Source organism: Ursus americanus, chromosome 10, assembly GCF_024610735.1.
Source record: "Ursus americanus isolate L20-20 chromosome 10, mUrsAme1.1.p, whole genome shotgun sequence".
Taxonomy (NCBI): Eukaryota; Metazoa; Chordata; class Mammalia; order Carnivora; family Ursidae; genus Ursus; species Ursus americanus.
Genome location: NC_142136.1, coordinates 69,285,989 through 69,302,799, shown reverse-complemented (window position 1 = coordinate 69,302,799; position 16,811 = coordinate 69,285,989).

Below are 16,811 nucleotides of genomic sequence, written 5' to 3'. Positions count from 1 at the left end.
GAGGGTGGCTTGAGGTTAATGCACAAGGAAACCACAGAGGATTTCAGCAGAACAGAGTCAATGCTTGGCTTAGGTTTTATATAAATTGCTCTGACTACTATATAGAGAAAGGATTATAGAGGGGCATGAGAAGAAGCAGGGACATCCATCTGGAGATTTTTTTTTTTTTTAACCATCCTCTGGGTAAGAAAAGAAAATGACTTGAACTGTCTAGGTGGGAGGGAGCAGAGGAGGACAAGTGGTTGGATTCTGGATATGTTTTAAGGTAGAGTCTTTAGGACCCGCCAAACTGCTCCCCTTTAGGGCCATGGCTGGTGGTCATATAAGGAAAAGGATTATTTTAAAAGACAGTGATAGTATTACAGAGACAAACTCATATGTCAAAATATAAATGTTCCCAGGAAACTGCAGCAGTGGCTCTAAGGAATGCCAATTTAATTAGCGTTGCTGCTTGTGGCAGGAATATCCAGGAGCATCGTGCAACAACAAAGAGCTCTGTGTCCTTGCTTTTATCTCCCAAAGAGCTTGAAGTTCTTCCTTCTCCCTCTGGCTTGAGTCTACCAGCCTGCCTTCACTTTTCTCCTGGGGAGGTCACCCTCATGCTAGCACCACACACGCAGGCCACTCTTTGTGAGCATGGTGATGAAAACAACTTTCCTCCAGATGGTCATTGACAAGAGTGCAATCTGTCCAAGGGTGGGTGGTTCTAGGTAATAATATAGAGCCTAGTTTGGTTCAGGTGACTCAGAAACCATGATGTAGAGAGCTCTGTCCAGCCTCATAAGTCAGGTCCGTCTTCATCCACCATCATCCTGATTTCCGCCTGACTCCAGCGAAGTCCTGATCTTTGTCCAATCCTACACTAAGCCAAGCTGTTCTTCCTGAATGCCAAAGCAGGATTTCTGCTGGGCCCTCGGGTCCCAGTCCCAGTTTTGGCTAAGCTCCCACTTAAACTTCTCCGACCCGAAAAAAAAGGGGTCTCTCTTTTGATTCTCAGCTTCCATTGAAATAAACACCAAGTCTTCCTTTCGGAAACGTCCTCTGTTCTCTGCCTGTATTCCCTTGGAAGCTGTTGCTCACTAGACTCTAAGCCCTCTGGTTTTTCCTAGAGGAATAAAAAGAGTATCTTTTGTTCACCCATTAAAAGGTAATCCTTAATAATCATGACATTTAGCCATTTAACAGTTATATACATGGCACCATGTACTCCATCTAGATGGACCTGCCTAAGTTAGCCTCCTGATCCACACTGTCTGTGAAACTGGGTCATACCTATAATGATCCTTTGGAATCTCTATTTGTATCAGTAACTAAAGGCCTTCTTTAACTCCAACCTTTGCAAAAATGACAAAAGGATTAGTTAAGAATGACTGAGTCCAGAAAAGGCACACACACAACTTTGTTAAGTATCCCATAAATGTGATATATCCTTATTAGAAACATTTGAAAAGACATAAAGCCAGAAAAACAAATTCCACCACCACCCTAAGCCTAACCTCTACCCCTGCTCCCTCTTCATCAGTTTTGTTTTCTCCATTTCTTTTAAATGTTTGGACTTGTACTCATGATATTTGGACTCTTGCCTCTGTTTTCACTCCCATAAACACTTTGTCAGTATCATAACTCTTTGTAAATACTATAGTGAAAGACTGCATGTTGTTTCATCCTAAGGCCACATATGTATGTTTTTATATTTATATTTCCCTTTAACATTTTTATTTGAGCTGGAACAGTCACCTGCATATGAACTTTCATATCCTCTCTCTTGCCAAACCCAGCATCTTGGGGAGATCCTAAGGAACAAAGGCCTAAGGTCCAGGCATAATCAGGAAGAAAAATAAAAGGTCCAGAAATTGCATAAACTCTTTTTTTTTAAAGATTTTATTTATTTATTTGACAGAGAAAGAGACAGCCAGCGAGAGAGGGAACACAAGCAGGGGGAGTGGGAGAGGAAGAAGCAGGCTCCCAGCGGAGAAGCCTGATGTGGGGCTCGATCCCAGAACGCCAGGATCATGCCCTGAGCTGAAGGCAGACGCTTAACGACTGAACCACCCAGGCGCCCCTGCATAAACTCTTAAATAGTCAATTTGACTGTATTTCAAACGTTCATTAATTTTCTTACTTTTTGACATTTCAAGCTCAATCTAACATCCTTAAATGCCAGGCCTTTGAGCTCTTGGCAACTGGCAGATTTATATTTTGACTATGTACACAGTAGAATAGATACATTCATGTCATGGGTAATCAATGCTCTTACCTCCAAAAATCCTTTTTCATGCCACCTGTCTATCTTTTCAATGTGTGTTAAACTGTATTTAGCTCTTTCTTTTCTTTTCTTTTCTTTTCTTTTCTTTTCTTTTCTTTTCTTTTCTTTCCTTTCCTTTCCTTTCCTTTCCTTTCCTTTCCTTTCCTTTCCTTTCCTTTCCTTTCCTTTCCTTTCCTTTCCTTTTCCTTTTTTGGGATTTCACAATAACCTTGCAGTAGTTGGAGTTGCCCTGGAAATATTACATAACCACGGTCTCAGAGCTCTGACGAAAGTTATGTTAATAGCACGCTTACATGACAGGAACAACATTCCTCTTGTGTGTTGATGGAGCAACAGTTTTGAGGAGCCAAAAGGAAAAAAAAATGCCATTGTTTGCCTGGCTGATTTTAAAGTCTCATTTCATGGAATGAAATTCATTTAAATTTCATTATAAGGCAGTTTTTAGTTATTACATTCCAGTGATGGAGGAGTTTGTAATATATTCATAGAAATAATTAAAAGTTCATAATAGTGCTCTTGTTCTCGATTTCTGAAAACAGCATTCTTTTCAACTATAAAAGCTCAGAACCCTCCTATTATCTCTGATTGATCCCCTGAAATGCCCTCTCGCTCAATTTCAAGCAGTAAAACACACAGAGGATTTTGAGAACCCGAAAGAGAAGTTCAAAGAGGTTGATTGAGCTGAGCAGTCAGAATTAGAGGTTTCTTTTTGGAAATGCATCACCTTGAAGAACATTCAGCTAAAAATCTTGAGAAACATTTAGAAAGCTAGAGAGAGAGGCAGCATTTAGGTGGAAAAGATTTCCCCCCCCTAATTCCTACATTGCTTGGCCTAGAGTCCCAGAAAGGAATTCTTAAAGCATCGAGGGTCTAGACCACCAACACATCAGTGTTTATCCCAGAGGAGATGACTTTAAATGTATCCTGTCTTGGTTGCAGGAAGGAAAATTCTGTTTCTGCAAAACCTGCCCCCACTCCCACCATCAGATTTCCTCTGATTTGTAGAAACCGTATCAGCATTTTGTGAAGGTGAAAGAGCTCTGAAACAAAGGGCTACGTTTGCTTTGAAGGTCTGGCAGGGACAAAGCAAGATTCTTTTTCTCCCCGGAGGATTGCAGGGCGGTAACAGAAGACAGAAGCATGTGAGTGAGGGGCACAAAGGAGAAATGTAAAGGACACAGTTCAGCCTTTCTTGATAGGCGGAAGGTCTGGCTCTTGGGTTTTTTATTCTCCACGTTAGAAAAACATGCTTCTGCAACTCATTTTGTCCTTTTCCATCTCCCTGGTTTCGTTTTACAACATCAACTTAGATGTTTCCTTGCTCTGCCCACACATCTTTTTGTACTGGATTCATCCACTCTTGTTGCTACCACTCCATGAACAGAATCAGCTATAGGTTTATTTCTACTTTTTCAGCTACGTGGAATTTTGGGTTTTGCATTCATCTGTTTGTTTTTGTAGGATGTAATTTTTCCAAACAGTCCGGTAAATTTAAAAAGAAAATCAGAGATACTCAAACTTTGGCTATGCCAGGACCTTGACCTTATGGTTCTGCGGCATAGTCCCCCCTTTGCTCCACCAGCCCACCTGTATACCTTATGTCCCTACCATTGACACCAAATGACTACTCTTTGCACAGGAATAACCAACCCTGCCAAAACCCCAGCATGACTGGAGCTATCTGGTCTTGGTTCTTTTATTCTTTAAATTACAATTAAGCCAAGGGCGCTTGGGTGGCTCAGTCGTTAAGTGTCTGCCTTCAGCTCAGGGCCTGATCCCAGGGTCCTGGGATCGAGCCCCGCATCAGGCTCCCTGCTCTGCTGGGAGCCTGCTTCTCCCTCTCCCACTCCCCCTGCTTGTGTTCCCTCTCTCGCTGGCTATCTCTCTCTGTCAAATAAATAAATAATCTTAAAAAAAAATTACAATTAAGCCAAAAGACCAACTCTCAGAGTAGCAAATAAAGAAGGGTCTACCTGTAATCTGATGGATTAAATTTCAGATTTGCAAAACCCATGCATTAGGAAGCGATTATTGGCTTTGTAAAAGAATCCTTCACTTTGCAAAGGCGCAACCAGAGGATTTGTTTGAAAGCTCTTTTGCATTTAAAGAAGTTTGGTTTACCTACATTTAATTTATACCAAGAGTCCTACTGTTGGGTAGAGCCAGCAATGTCCCAAAAATGGCCCAAAAATGCTAACCACTCACTAAAGAAAGTCTGAAAGGTTTTAATGAAACCTACACACTACACACATCCGCAGGAGTTTCTCCAAATATGAATGGCCCGCAGACATCCACCGCATAGAGCTGCACAAAAACGTCCCCACTTTGGAGAAGCCGAATAGTTTTGTCAGTCAGTGAAGACCTGTTTGACATGGTGAGATACTTGTAAGTTGCAACTTTGAGGTCTTGGCTGAGAGAGTCTGTTTACAAAAGTATACAAAGAATAATTAGTTCTAATGCAGACTCTCCAGCTAATAGTTTCAGGGGTCCAGTATAATCTAAAACTATGAACATTGTGAAACATTTTCCACTGTGCACTTTAAACTCATCTAAATGGAAAAACACAAGGTGAGTTAATGAGAAATTTGGAATGCTCAATAAATCTGTATTATTGCAGATTATAGTTTATACCGTTTTGTTATAAAATAATACATTTAACGTTTATTGAGCACTACACACCAGGGTCGGCCAGCGTGCTAGGCATTTTTTCTCTATCTCATTTAACACAAAGTCATAAACTGATTAATTCAATAATTTAAACCATATTTAAAGGAAACCGTTATTTAAATCTAGAATCAGAATAAAATCTTGCTTTAGACTGGATTTTTCTTTCTAATGGCAAGAATTTTACATTTGCAAAGGGACAAATTAGGTTGAACCCCCGGGTAATTAAATATTGACTTTAGTGCATCCAAATTATCACTCATTCACAAAAAGATTAGAATGAAACATTATATATGCATATTAGGGCTTAGAAGTAAGATTAAAACCTCATTTCATTTTCACTGACTTTCCTCTAATAGCTTTTTGGTGGGAGTGTTTCTCTTTCCTTCCTTTCCTCGCATCCCAAGGGATTGGGCCGAAGAGCAAAAGCAGCTCTTCTGCAGGTGGGTACAAAAGAGAGTGAAGGGTCATTCCCGCTCAGTAACCTGAGTGGCTTTGCCACGAGTCGAGAAGCAAGAAGGGGCACACGTGAGAATCCTTTTCCTTTTAACCACTGCCGAGTGCCTCAAAACTGAAAATTCTCTTTAGACTTACTGGAAAAAAAAAAAAGAGAGAAAGAAAAGAAAACTGAAAATGCACAAAGACCTTCACAAGGATCAAGTTCTGGCCATTGCCTTCAGCAGTGCTGCAAACTCTCTCGATGGCATGGCTCGCGTGGCCCTCACTGGACCTTTCCGTTCTCCACCCACCTAGCTCCTGACTCACCTGAGCTCTATTTTTAGGCATGTACGCGTACGTTGTTTCAAGGACAGGCTTATAGCGTGACATCATTATTCATTATCTTCAGTTGACATTGTTTTCTAATCGTTTCATCCATTCCGTCTTGTCTCCCACAGGCGACCAGCTAATGGTGGCGGTGGTGTCACAGATGACTCATAAGCCCCCACAATGCCTAGGAGAGTGCGTCAGTCAAAACGTGTGCTTCCAGGGTGATACTCTGCGTCGGGCTCCTAAGAGTCAGGGCCCCAAAAATAACAATGATAGACTCGGGGACATTTCTTAAAGTGGAAGATAAGAGGTGGAGATAGTAACTGAAAAAAAAAAATTATTGTGGGTAACAAGATATCTTGATAGATTTTTTTTTAACTCATTTCCTGCCAAGGGTCCTCTGTTGTAAACAGCAGTGGGATGAAAGAGGGGAGAAGGAAGACGGCAGCAAGATAAGGGGTGCTGAAAGGAAAGATAAGAGGTCACCGGGAGGTTACTTGCTTCCCTGCTTTCCAAGGGCCGGCCTCGAGTTTCACTGCTATCTTCAAGGAAGTTGGTTTACAATTACATGCTGGTCATTAGCTGTTGCTGTGGGGTCCAAGACACAGGCTCAAATGACTGTATTTCTAGTGGAAGTGAGGCCAGTGGGGTCTAAGAACGAGTGGGTGTTTAGCCAGGCAGCATTCAGTGACTCCGGTGGTCTCCCGCATTTCCGCACTACATACTTCCCTGTGAGCCAGCTCGAGTTCTCAGAAGCTAGAGAAAAGCCCGTGAATGGAAGGACCGAAATCACTGCAAATCGCTCCTGTGCCACACATAATGAGTAGATTGGGCTTTGATGGTTTGACGCAGTAAAAAACGATGTTGTATCAATCTGTGGTAGCCCCGTCTTCTCCAAATGGGAGGGTGTTGGGGGGTCACGGTTTCCTTGGAAGGCCTGGATTTGTCTAGAAGTGGTGTTTCATATGGCACGTGTTTCCACTTAGATTGTATGCCTATTTGAGCGGTGGCGTGCTAGCCGACGGAGATTATGGGAGGAGCCTGAGACTTCCCAATACACATTGCTGTGTTGGATGGGGGAGTTTTTCTAACACTGTTTCTAATTTCCAAGGCAGGAAAATCAAAAGAATTTGAAAAGTTTTCCAATCGTTAACTTCCACAATGCATTGTACCTAGGCTCCGCGTATCTTCATTTGAGCACCGTTGGTGTTGTTCTTTATATGGGTAAACAGTATAAGGAGCAGATGGAGATCCGTACCTGGGAACCCTAACTGACTCTGACATGCTATGTAAACTTGCAGCTGCCTGACAGTTTGCAGAACTATATGTCTTACATCAAATGTCAAAAAGCCTGCCTGCCTGAAAATACCTACCATAATTACCTGCTAGGGTATCCACATTAGTCATTCCTCTAGTCACCCAATCCCCTGTTAGAATGCTATATTAGAATTAAAACACTCATTATTTCACATGAATAACTTAATAGAAGTTTAATTATCACATTACCTAGTCAGTCACCTGCCAGATCCCAAAAGAATGGGATGTAGGATTGATAAATCTGGATAGAAAAAGAATGCTTGGAAACATTGCCGAGCATGAGGACTTCGTTGGAGGGCATTTGTGCAGAGGCAGACAGAGGGCATCAAAGAACAGGGGGCTCTGGGAGAAAAATCATACCAGAGGGCCCAGAAAACGAAAAAGCAATCCACCTAATAGCTATTTGGAGTACTGCTAGCTCTTATTTGTAGCATATAGTTAGAATTAAATTTGGCTGCCAGTAACATGTAACAGTGACTTCAGCAAAAGAGAGTGCTTTTCTTTTATGTTCTGTAAGTCCAGAGACAGTTACTTCTGAGGTAGACTTTACTTCGTCGTGTCAGGAGAACACAAACTCCTTTTTTGTTTGTTTGGTTGTTTTTGAATATACAGTTTCCATTCTCCAGGTCATCTCACGGCTCAAGATTGTTGTTAGAGCTCCAGCCATTGCATTTATGTTCTCACCCACAGAAAGGAAAAAGGGTGAAAAAGGGGGCAGGACTCCTTTCTTTCACGTTCACTTATCTCTTCAGCCAGAATGTAGACAGGTGCTCTTGCATTGAACTGCAGAAGATGCTAGACAGTATGGTCTTTATCTTGTCCTGTGAAAATTACGGATTCTGTTTCTATGGAAAAAAAGGGAGAAAATGCTGGGAGACAAGTCTCTGCCGCAGGATTACAGCTCCCATGTAAGCTCGTCCCACTGCTGGGTTTCAGTCATGCCATAGCTTTCTACTGGTTTTGTACGTCGTACTGGCCAGGAAGCTAAGATTTGTGTCAGTGAGGTGGGAGGCTGGAGAGCCTGAGAGTGACCAGCAGAGCTGGCGGGGTGTCAGGGAGCTACAGCGCTCATGGACATGACCACCAGTCACTGGCCTATAGAAGGGGCACGTACTGGGGGAGATGAGGGTCAGGATACCAGGGAGCCTGAAAAAAACAAACACCAGAGCTGCCTCTTGAAATTCAACCAAGCTTTTCCACAAGCCCAGGGAGAACATGAAGTCTCAGAAACATGTGGAGACAAGAGAAGGGGATTTTGCTTTGGGTGGGAATCTGGCATTTAACTATTGGGGCAAAAGCAGGTGAAGTGTGAGCTACAAGCAGTTAAAACCTTCAATAAATCACAATTTATTTATTTTTCTTTCTTAGATTTTATTTATTAATTTGAGAGAGAGAAGGAGGGAGAGAGAGAGTGCACAGCGGGGGGAGGGGCAGAGGGAGAGGGACAAGCAGACTCCCTGCTGAGCAGGGAATGGGGGGACCCTGGGATCCTGACCAGAGCCAAAGGCAGACACTTCATCAACTGAGCCACCAGATGCCCCAGTAAATCACAATTTTAAAAAAAGTTCTTTCAGAGAATTTAGGATATGATTTGAACAGAACTTAGAGAAGCATCGCTCTTCTCATGAGAAAATGCCTTTCTTCTCTGCTTGGGAAACCTGGTCATGGTTTAATTATTCCCAGTTGAATAACAGCAGCAGGTGAGGGCTGATCTGGTGCCCTCCCCTGCACCCCCCCCCCCCGCCTTTTTTTTTTTAAAAACTCTGTCATATATTAACATCAAAGCCTCCATGGACTTTGTCACTGTATTACACAGGCTAGTGTTTTCCACTGTGCTCTGTTTCTTCCTTTTATGCATAAAAACTAAAGACACGGAGCTATTTCAAAGTTATGGTCTAAAAAATGTGGGTTCTCTTGATAATATTAATTTACTTCCCCATTTTCCATGTCCTATTCTAATATATTGCAATTAGCAGGATAATTGGAAATTTAAAATACCATGGTCAATAGGACCAATTTAATGTTTTGTTTTATTTTTTATAAAAAACTTAGATGTTCTGATTTTATAGCTTTTAGTGTTTTATGACTTTGTTATTGTCTCTGCAAGGGTATTGTCTTAATACATATGAAAGGTTTTAGTAGTTGTGTCCACTGACATCTATTTTACTCCTATTTTACAGTAACGAGTAAGCGTGCAAAAGATGAGATTAGAATTTTGCAATATACGCAATTGAAAGAATGTTGGTGATGTGAATAATATTCAAGGTTAATGACTTTTGTTTCCATCACCAGAGGGCATGGATTATTACCTTTGCATCTGAAGGTAGTGTGCTTAGATGGGACAGTGCCTGAGGCACAGTGTGTGACAGGAGGCAGAGATTGCTAGGTGCCTACTCTATCACCCGTCCTATTTATTATTATTTTTTATGTGAACTCTACACCCAAAGCGAGCCTTGAATTTATGACCCGGAGATCAAGAATCGCATGCTCCACGGAATGACTGAGCCAGCCAGGCGCCCCCCTCCCCCATCGTCTGTTGTAAATGTTCTTTTTTGGAACAGAAGCCTGATGGGAAAAAGATGAAATTTCCCATTCTCTTTTGTAGCAAGGTGCAGCCATGGAATTAAATTCTGCCCAATGAGATTAAGAAGCAGCTATCCCGCAAAGGGTGAAGGGAGGCTCTTCTGTTTCTCTTCTCTCTGTCACCTGGAAGGCAGATATTAGATCATTAATGGGTGGAATAAGGTTGGTGAAACAAGAAGACAGGAGCCTGGATTCCAGAAAAGCCGCCATGTTAGTCCTGAAGTCTAAGTCTGGTTTTTTACCTAAAGAGAAATAAAGTTCCATCTGGTGTATGCCACTACTATTTAGACTTTCCTCAATTACGTGCCCAAGATGAATTCCATCTGATAGACTAGGATTCAGGACTGGGGATGGAGGTTACAGAACTGAGACAGCAAAGCCAGGAATCTTCTCTTCTCGAAGTTTCAGGTCCAAATTGGGATTGAAGAGTCACCTGTCAAGCTTCTAGGTCAAGTGGTACAATTCAACTTTGTATTCTCTGCAGACTGGACAGTGTTTGGGTATGTACACAAAATAGCAGCTGAATGCATACATAAACAAATGAGCGAATAAAATGAAGTCTTGTTTGAGGTAGGGGATGCAGAAGAGATGTTTTTTGCCCATTAGACCAAAAACGCATTGACAAAACTTGCTTTGGGTACTTAAGAAATTAGTTTAAAATTTATGGTGGATGAAAGTGCTTCAGAATGATTCTAATGCTAAAGTAATATATTCTTCAAATTGAATATCTATCAGGTATGTGTTGAATACCTATGGGCCTAACACTACTCAGAGTATATAATAGGAAACATTAAAACATAATTTCTCACTTATCATATATGATATATGAAGAGGCACTCTTGGCCCTCATTCTTGCTCTCTCTCACCTGTAGGGTTGTTTCTAGGTGGCAGTAAGTCAAGAGAACATCGACAACTACCCTTATTGCCCTAGAGTTCTGTCTCTTTCTTTCTTGGCCACCCGTGTAGTCCATGTACCTTGTCCCAGTCTAGAGACCGAAGAAGATACCTGTAAAACCCAAAGGAATAAAACTCTAATGATGGAATGTCAGGCACCCTGCCAAATAAATAGACGGGTAAGCAGCAAACTAATACAGTTTGGCTCTGCCCATATGTATTGTAATAAATGTGGCATTCTGCTATTCTTTGAATCATCTTTTCCATGCTGCTCTGAGTTCCTCAACCTAAGTCTTCCTCACTGATGATCTAACTACGTCGTGTTTGAAGTGTTTAGGTATCTAGATGGTTGAAGCAGGGTTGTAGGCATTCTGGAGTCATCTGAAGGAACTCTGAACCACTGCTGGTACTATCTCAGGAGGATACTAACAAGGTTATTTCAGATTCAGTGATTTCAGTTGCATATTACTTGAATTGGGGGAACTTGGGAAAGATGCTAACTAAAGTCAAATTGGTCAGTCCCATGGGGTTGGGACGAAAGTGGGAATATCTCTAAATCCACACCATTCAATAGAACTTTCTGCACGGAGGGGAACGTGACTATTGAGAACTTGAAAAGTGCCTAGAATGACTGAGGAACTGGATTTTTACATTTTATTTAATTTTAAGTTATTTCAATAGACACATGTGGCTAGTGGTTACCATCTTGGATAGCATAGCTCTAGAAGTTTTTATTCCTAGTCATCATAAATGTGTCTGGAGAGCAAGGATTTAAAATTGTATCCAAAAGAGAATACTGAGGTCAGCCAAGAAAAATGTTGCCAAAATGCATGGTCACGCACGAGAGGTCATGGCAAGGATTCAAAGCTGAGTGCAGGGGACCAGCTGGGGCCAGAGAGGGACAAGGCCAGACTGAGAGATTGGGGGTAGTGTCCGACGGGATGCAATGGTGCTTTCCCCTACACAGGGCTTGGGGGTCCTCAGCCTACAGCTGTATTTTAAGAGCTCCTCGCTTACATCTGAGTGTTTCAGACTTCCTAGAAGGTCCAAGCCTGATGTCCACGGCAAAGTGAAGTCGTTTGGCAATAGATAGAAATTAAGGCCACATCTCAGAACGCCAGCAGATTATATGATGTTGCCATATTTAAATACTAAAATAGATTTTTTAAGTCAAAAAAAAAAGGGGGAGCATGTTGGTTGTTTTGTTTTTGGGGTTTTTTCCTTTTGTTTGTTTTTTGTTTTTTTGTTTTTTGTTAATATGTTGCTTTTGTGTTTTTCGTGCGGTCTTTTCTTTCTCCTGATGGGGGAATTTTATATTGCTACAGATCAACAAAATGCCAAAAAAGAAAATTTGGGATTAAATCAAAGATACATTTTTGGTTCAAAGTATTCATAATTTTATCTCACTACTTTTGAGTTAACTTTCCCATATTTAAAATAACAAAGTATGTGGAAGTCCATTTTAAAAGATTCACCAGAAAGCCCACCTGACGGTGACTGGCATTTTCAGTTGCCCCGGAGACACGCTCAAGACTCTGCTCCATTGTCTCAACTTAATGGGACAATACAATAGTCTAGTGTCTTTGGGATCCTGCTGCTGCTTCGGGTGTCTTTAAATTTATCACTATAGATACTGGGCACAATTAACAAAGACTTTGGAAGGAGGAATCCTGAGAGCATTTGACATCACTGAATCATGCCTTTCTAGTTTTCCTCAATGTGAGGCTTTCTTTGGAATGGTAGGAAAAAAAGTCAGGGGAAAGCCTAAGCACATAAGGAGTTGGTCTTTGAAAATCCTTAAAGAGAGAGGACTCTTCTTGAAGAGTTATTTCTCAGGCCAAGGCTCAGAACAGCTAGATTACTGGGCTCAGGGCTTCAAGAGAGAGAGAAAAACTATCCATGCTCCTTCAGTCTTACACTTGTGGGATCAGAAGTGATTTTGATGCTTTCCAGAAAGGCTCAGATTTAGGCCTATTGGCTAAGCTGACACGTGTCAGGAGAATGAAGTCTGTGGTTAGGAAGTTGTGTCCCTGGGGGTGGGGTGGAGGCAGGAGAGCCAATCGTTTGCACGTGCACTGTGTGATTGGCAGAGAAGTGGACCTATCCCGTGCGGCGGGGAAGAACAAACTATCAGGGCTAGTATCTACCACTCAGGAATTCTGATTTTGCTAACCCATTCCTTAGCTGTTGTTAGGTAGATTAGTTGGGTAGTGGGTGAATTGAAAGGATAGATTGATTTATCCTAGAAACAGCAGAGAATCACTCTGTGCTTACCCCCAGCGCCACTCTTGCTACACTGGATCAGTCTGCACTTGAGACAAGAGTGTTTTTGTGTTGAAAGAGCTCCCCAAATGATTATTATATTCATTTTTGGTGAGGGGCCATTGTCCTAATGAATGCAACCACGGAATAGGCCAGATTTGAACAGAAAGGTGCATTTAGGAGTAGGCAGGACAGTAGTGTGCCTGGGAGGGGACAGGGGATTTTGGCAGTGGGAGAGAAAGAAACGGATTTTGGCAGACAGATAACACCAAAATGTAGCTATGGTATAGAACATCATCACCCGATACCGACCTCCCACGAATGCCGAGTCCACGGGCAAGATGCGTGGGTGTGATCTGGGTGCCTCAGCTTCCCCATCTGCAAACCCTGCTACACTCTGAGCTAGAAGAAATCTAGATTCTAGTAACTTTTTTGCTCAGATGGTGTGGTGTTGAACACATCTCTTCACCCCTCTGCATGAGAACATGAGGACAGTAACCAGCCTCCGGGCTGTGGTGAGGATAACAGGCACCTAAGCGTTCTGTGGTCTGTAAGCCCTTCTCCAGATGTTAGGGTGCTGTTTGTCAACAGCCTGTCAGAAGAAGAAGGACAGGTATGAAGGCAGGGCTTCCAGCTGCTCCTGGCAAGAAGGCGAGGCCTCCTCCCAAAAGGAAGGGGACCACTGTGGTTTCTCTGAAGCCTGGGGAGAACCAGACCACCCTCAGACACAGGATAAGGTGAAAGGTCAGTGGGCTCAAGTCATAGTGTCTTTGTCTTATTCTCCACCTCCACCTGCGGCCCAGATCAGACCACCCATGAAGGGACATTTGCTCAGTGCTGGTGGGTAAATGACATCTTTGTACAAGGCTGGCTGGTGTGAAGCAAGGAGCAGCAGGGGGTTACCACCCTGGAGCTCTGTCCTACACCACCCCCCAACCCCCAAAATCCCCCTTTCTTTTTTGTCCTAGACCATTCTTGAATAAGCTGATGACTCAGACTTCTCACTCCTCTCTTCTGACACCTTTGTCCCTTTTGTAACCCTCATTTTCCTCTGGGGGTTGCAGCCGAGCACTGGGATACACTTCATTATTTGCAGGGCCAAGCACCAGCTAAAATCTTTTGCATTCTCTTCCTGTAGCTTACTTAATGCCTAAGGGGCAGAAGAGCTGACCCCAGATTTACTGCCGCTGCTGGGAGATGTTGAAGGTGTCTGCAGGAAACATCACATTTTTTCCTCCACCGTGCCTCTGCTGGATGGAAGCACTGTGAGTCTCAGCCCAGGTGCCTTGGGACATCGTCAGGGCCAATATGGCAATGCAGCCATTGCTGGGGCCCAGAGAAGCCTCCAAAAAAGTCTAAGAATCTGGCCCCGTTGGGAAGGAAAGAAATCTATGCCTATTCATACCCCACTCACTGATTTTATACTTGGTGCTCTGCCCCTAGTGTTTGTCTGCCTTCAGTGTGGAGGACTGAGTTCACAGCATTCTTCCCTTGTCTCCCGGCACCTCTAAGGCCGCTTCTGTGAGTGTCCCACACCATCTAAGATTACCGTCGCAAAAATCTAAAACCCAGGTCAACACTTGAGAAGTGTAAGCCCTGCCAAGCAAGTCTTTGCTTTTCCCTTTACTAATCTGTGGTCACATCTAGAACCATCTGTGAAACTTTTGACAGCAGAAGGCCCCCTCACTGAAACAGTATACAATTGGACTTTAAGCAGAGCAGAGATGCCAGTCCTGACCTTCTTCAGTCATCCAGCCTCCTGAAGGAAACCCCCACTCCGCCCTGCCAAGCTGTTCTATTGTGTCTTCTGTGTTGGGCAAAGGACTTTCTGTCTCAGGATCAATGTTAGTTACTGTTTGGAATAATGCACATTTGTGATGCTCCAAGATATTAAATAATAATGCCCTGCTTCCCTTGATATTCTGGGAAGACGGAGTTCCGAGATGGACTCAACTATCTACTACATACTGTGCAGAGCATGGATGGTTTGCCATAGAGAAGGGGCACCTGGCTGGACTCAGCCACTGGGTCTCAGTGTTGCGTCCCTGCTGAACTCCTGCAGATGGCCTTACTTCTCAGCAAACAGATGGCTCATTAGGAGAGCCAGTTCTGTGGCAGGACACTCACCTGTGGGGTAGGTCCATCTCTTGAAGGCATCTGCTGGGAAGATTCCATGTCAGGAGGCGAGTTCTCAGAAGGAAGGAGGTAGCCGTGACATCGTGCCCAAATCACCAACCCAGAGCAACTGATTGGCCCCCATTTTCCAGTGAGGTGCAGCTTCAGGATCCTTCCAGGCTATGGGGAGCCCTGACCCTGACCCATGCTGGGGGGCCCTGGGGTCCCGATCAGAGCAGAGCAGGAGGCTGGGACTCCTTCCCAGGACAGTAGCTCGGGTCGCTCTGAGACAGTTTTGTCCTTCAAAACAAGTGTCCCTTGATTTAAAAGAAAATGCTGGTCCCAACTTTTTAGTTCCCTCTTCGTGGGTCACAAGCTTCCCATTCACTTTCCAGAGGGTCTTTTTCCTCAGAGAAGGCCTCATTGTTAGGAGACTGGAACGTGGAAATGTAGGCCAGCGAGGCCCCGTGCTGTGAGCTCCTGGGGCACTTTAGATACGAGGGAACAAGCCCCTCCCTCTCCTTTCAGAGAGAGCCCTGACCAGGTTGGAGATTCAGAAACTTTCCTGTGATGTAGACTCTTTGATCTACCAACTGTGTCATTAGCTTTTTGTCAGACCAGGTGAAAAATGACCGCAATAAAAGCAGGCTTGGTTTTCCTTATTTATGATACATCCTATCACCTGGACACAAACAGCTAAGTCTTCAAACCCCCAAGACATCGTTATACAGAGACTACAGGAATCATTTGAAGGCTGGCTCCTCACAATGGAAAAGAATGTGTTATTTGGATAAGAGTGAAACTTCCACTCATCCTCTTTTGCTGGGGGAAAAAAGGCTCTGGGTTAAGGTCTCTTTAAATCACTAAAGCTGACAACCAGAAACATTGGTGCCAAAAAGAAACCAGTTTTGGAAGGGAATGAAAGCACTAACTTTGAACTGTACCTTCCGAGTTCCATTCTTTCAACTCTCATCTCTCCGTAAGTGACTCTAATACCTGTGTCTGGATACTTCTCTCTGGAGCTCTAGATCTTTACAATGGCCTGTTGGATTTGTCCACCTCATGTGTGCTTTGCTGTGTCCCAGGCTGGACTCAACCCTCCCCTTCAGAATGGCACCTCCTCTTGACTTCCATATTTCTGCTGACTGGCCTCAACTATCATTGCTAAATGTCATCGATTCTATCTCTGTAGTGATTCCAGAATCTTCCCCCTCTCTTGTGCTCCCACCACTAACTCTGTAGTGAAAGATCGTCTTAATGCTTTCTTGGACAATTGCCACTAGGATCCCAACTTGCCTTCATGTCCAGCCTTTTCCCATTTCAATCCTTCCACACAAATCCTGCTGAATTAATTTTTCTAAAGCACAGCTACAGTCATCTCATTGCTGTAGTGGACATTTGTCATTTGTGGCTGCCCAACATCACTGAACATCCTCTCACCATTTGGGTCAATGGCTTCCTCAGTTAGAAACCTCATATTCCAGACTCCCTTGCAGCTAAGGTTCAGGTTTATGATTCCAGTTCTGTGAATCTCAAGTGCCTCAGGTTCCTGCAAGAGAACTGTAACCAAAAGTGAGTAACACGAGGAGGTGGCTGCATCCTGGGATCCATTCTTCTGTCAAAGGCCGTGTGGGAGGTTTGTGGATCTTCAGGAGTATTGGTGGTGTTTTTATGACAGTAGCTCCTGTTAGCTAGTTTTAGAGCCAGACTCCTTGGCTCACATGAAGATTCTAGAAGGTACCTACAATTGTTTGATAAATTCTCTTTCAGCTTGGGTGAGGCAGAGGGCATTTTATTATTGGCAACTATAAACAAAAAATTAAAAATAAATACTGAATGGCTCCCCAGAGCTCCTGAGCCTGGCATCCAGATTTCTCTATGATAAGGTCTCAAACCCATGGACCGTTCCAGAGTTTCGTGTCATGGTTGTGTGTCTCTGTTC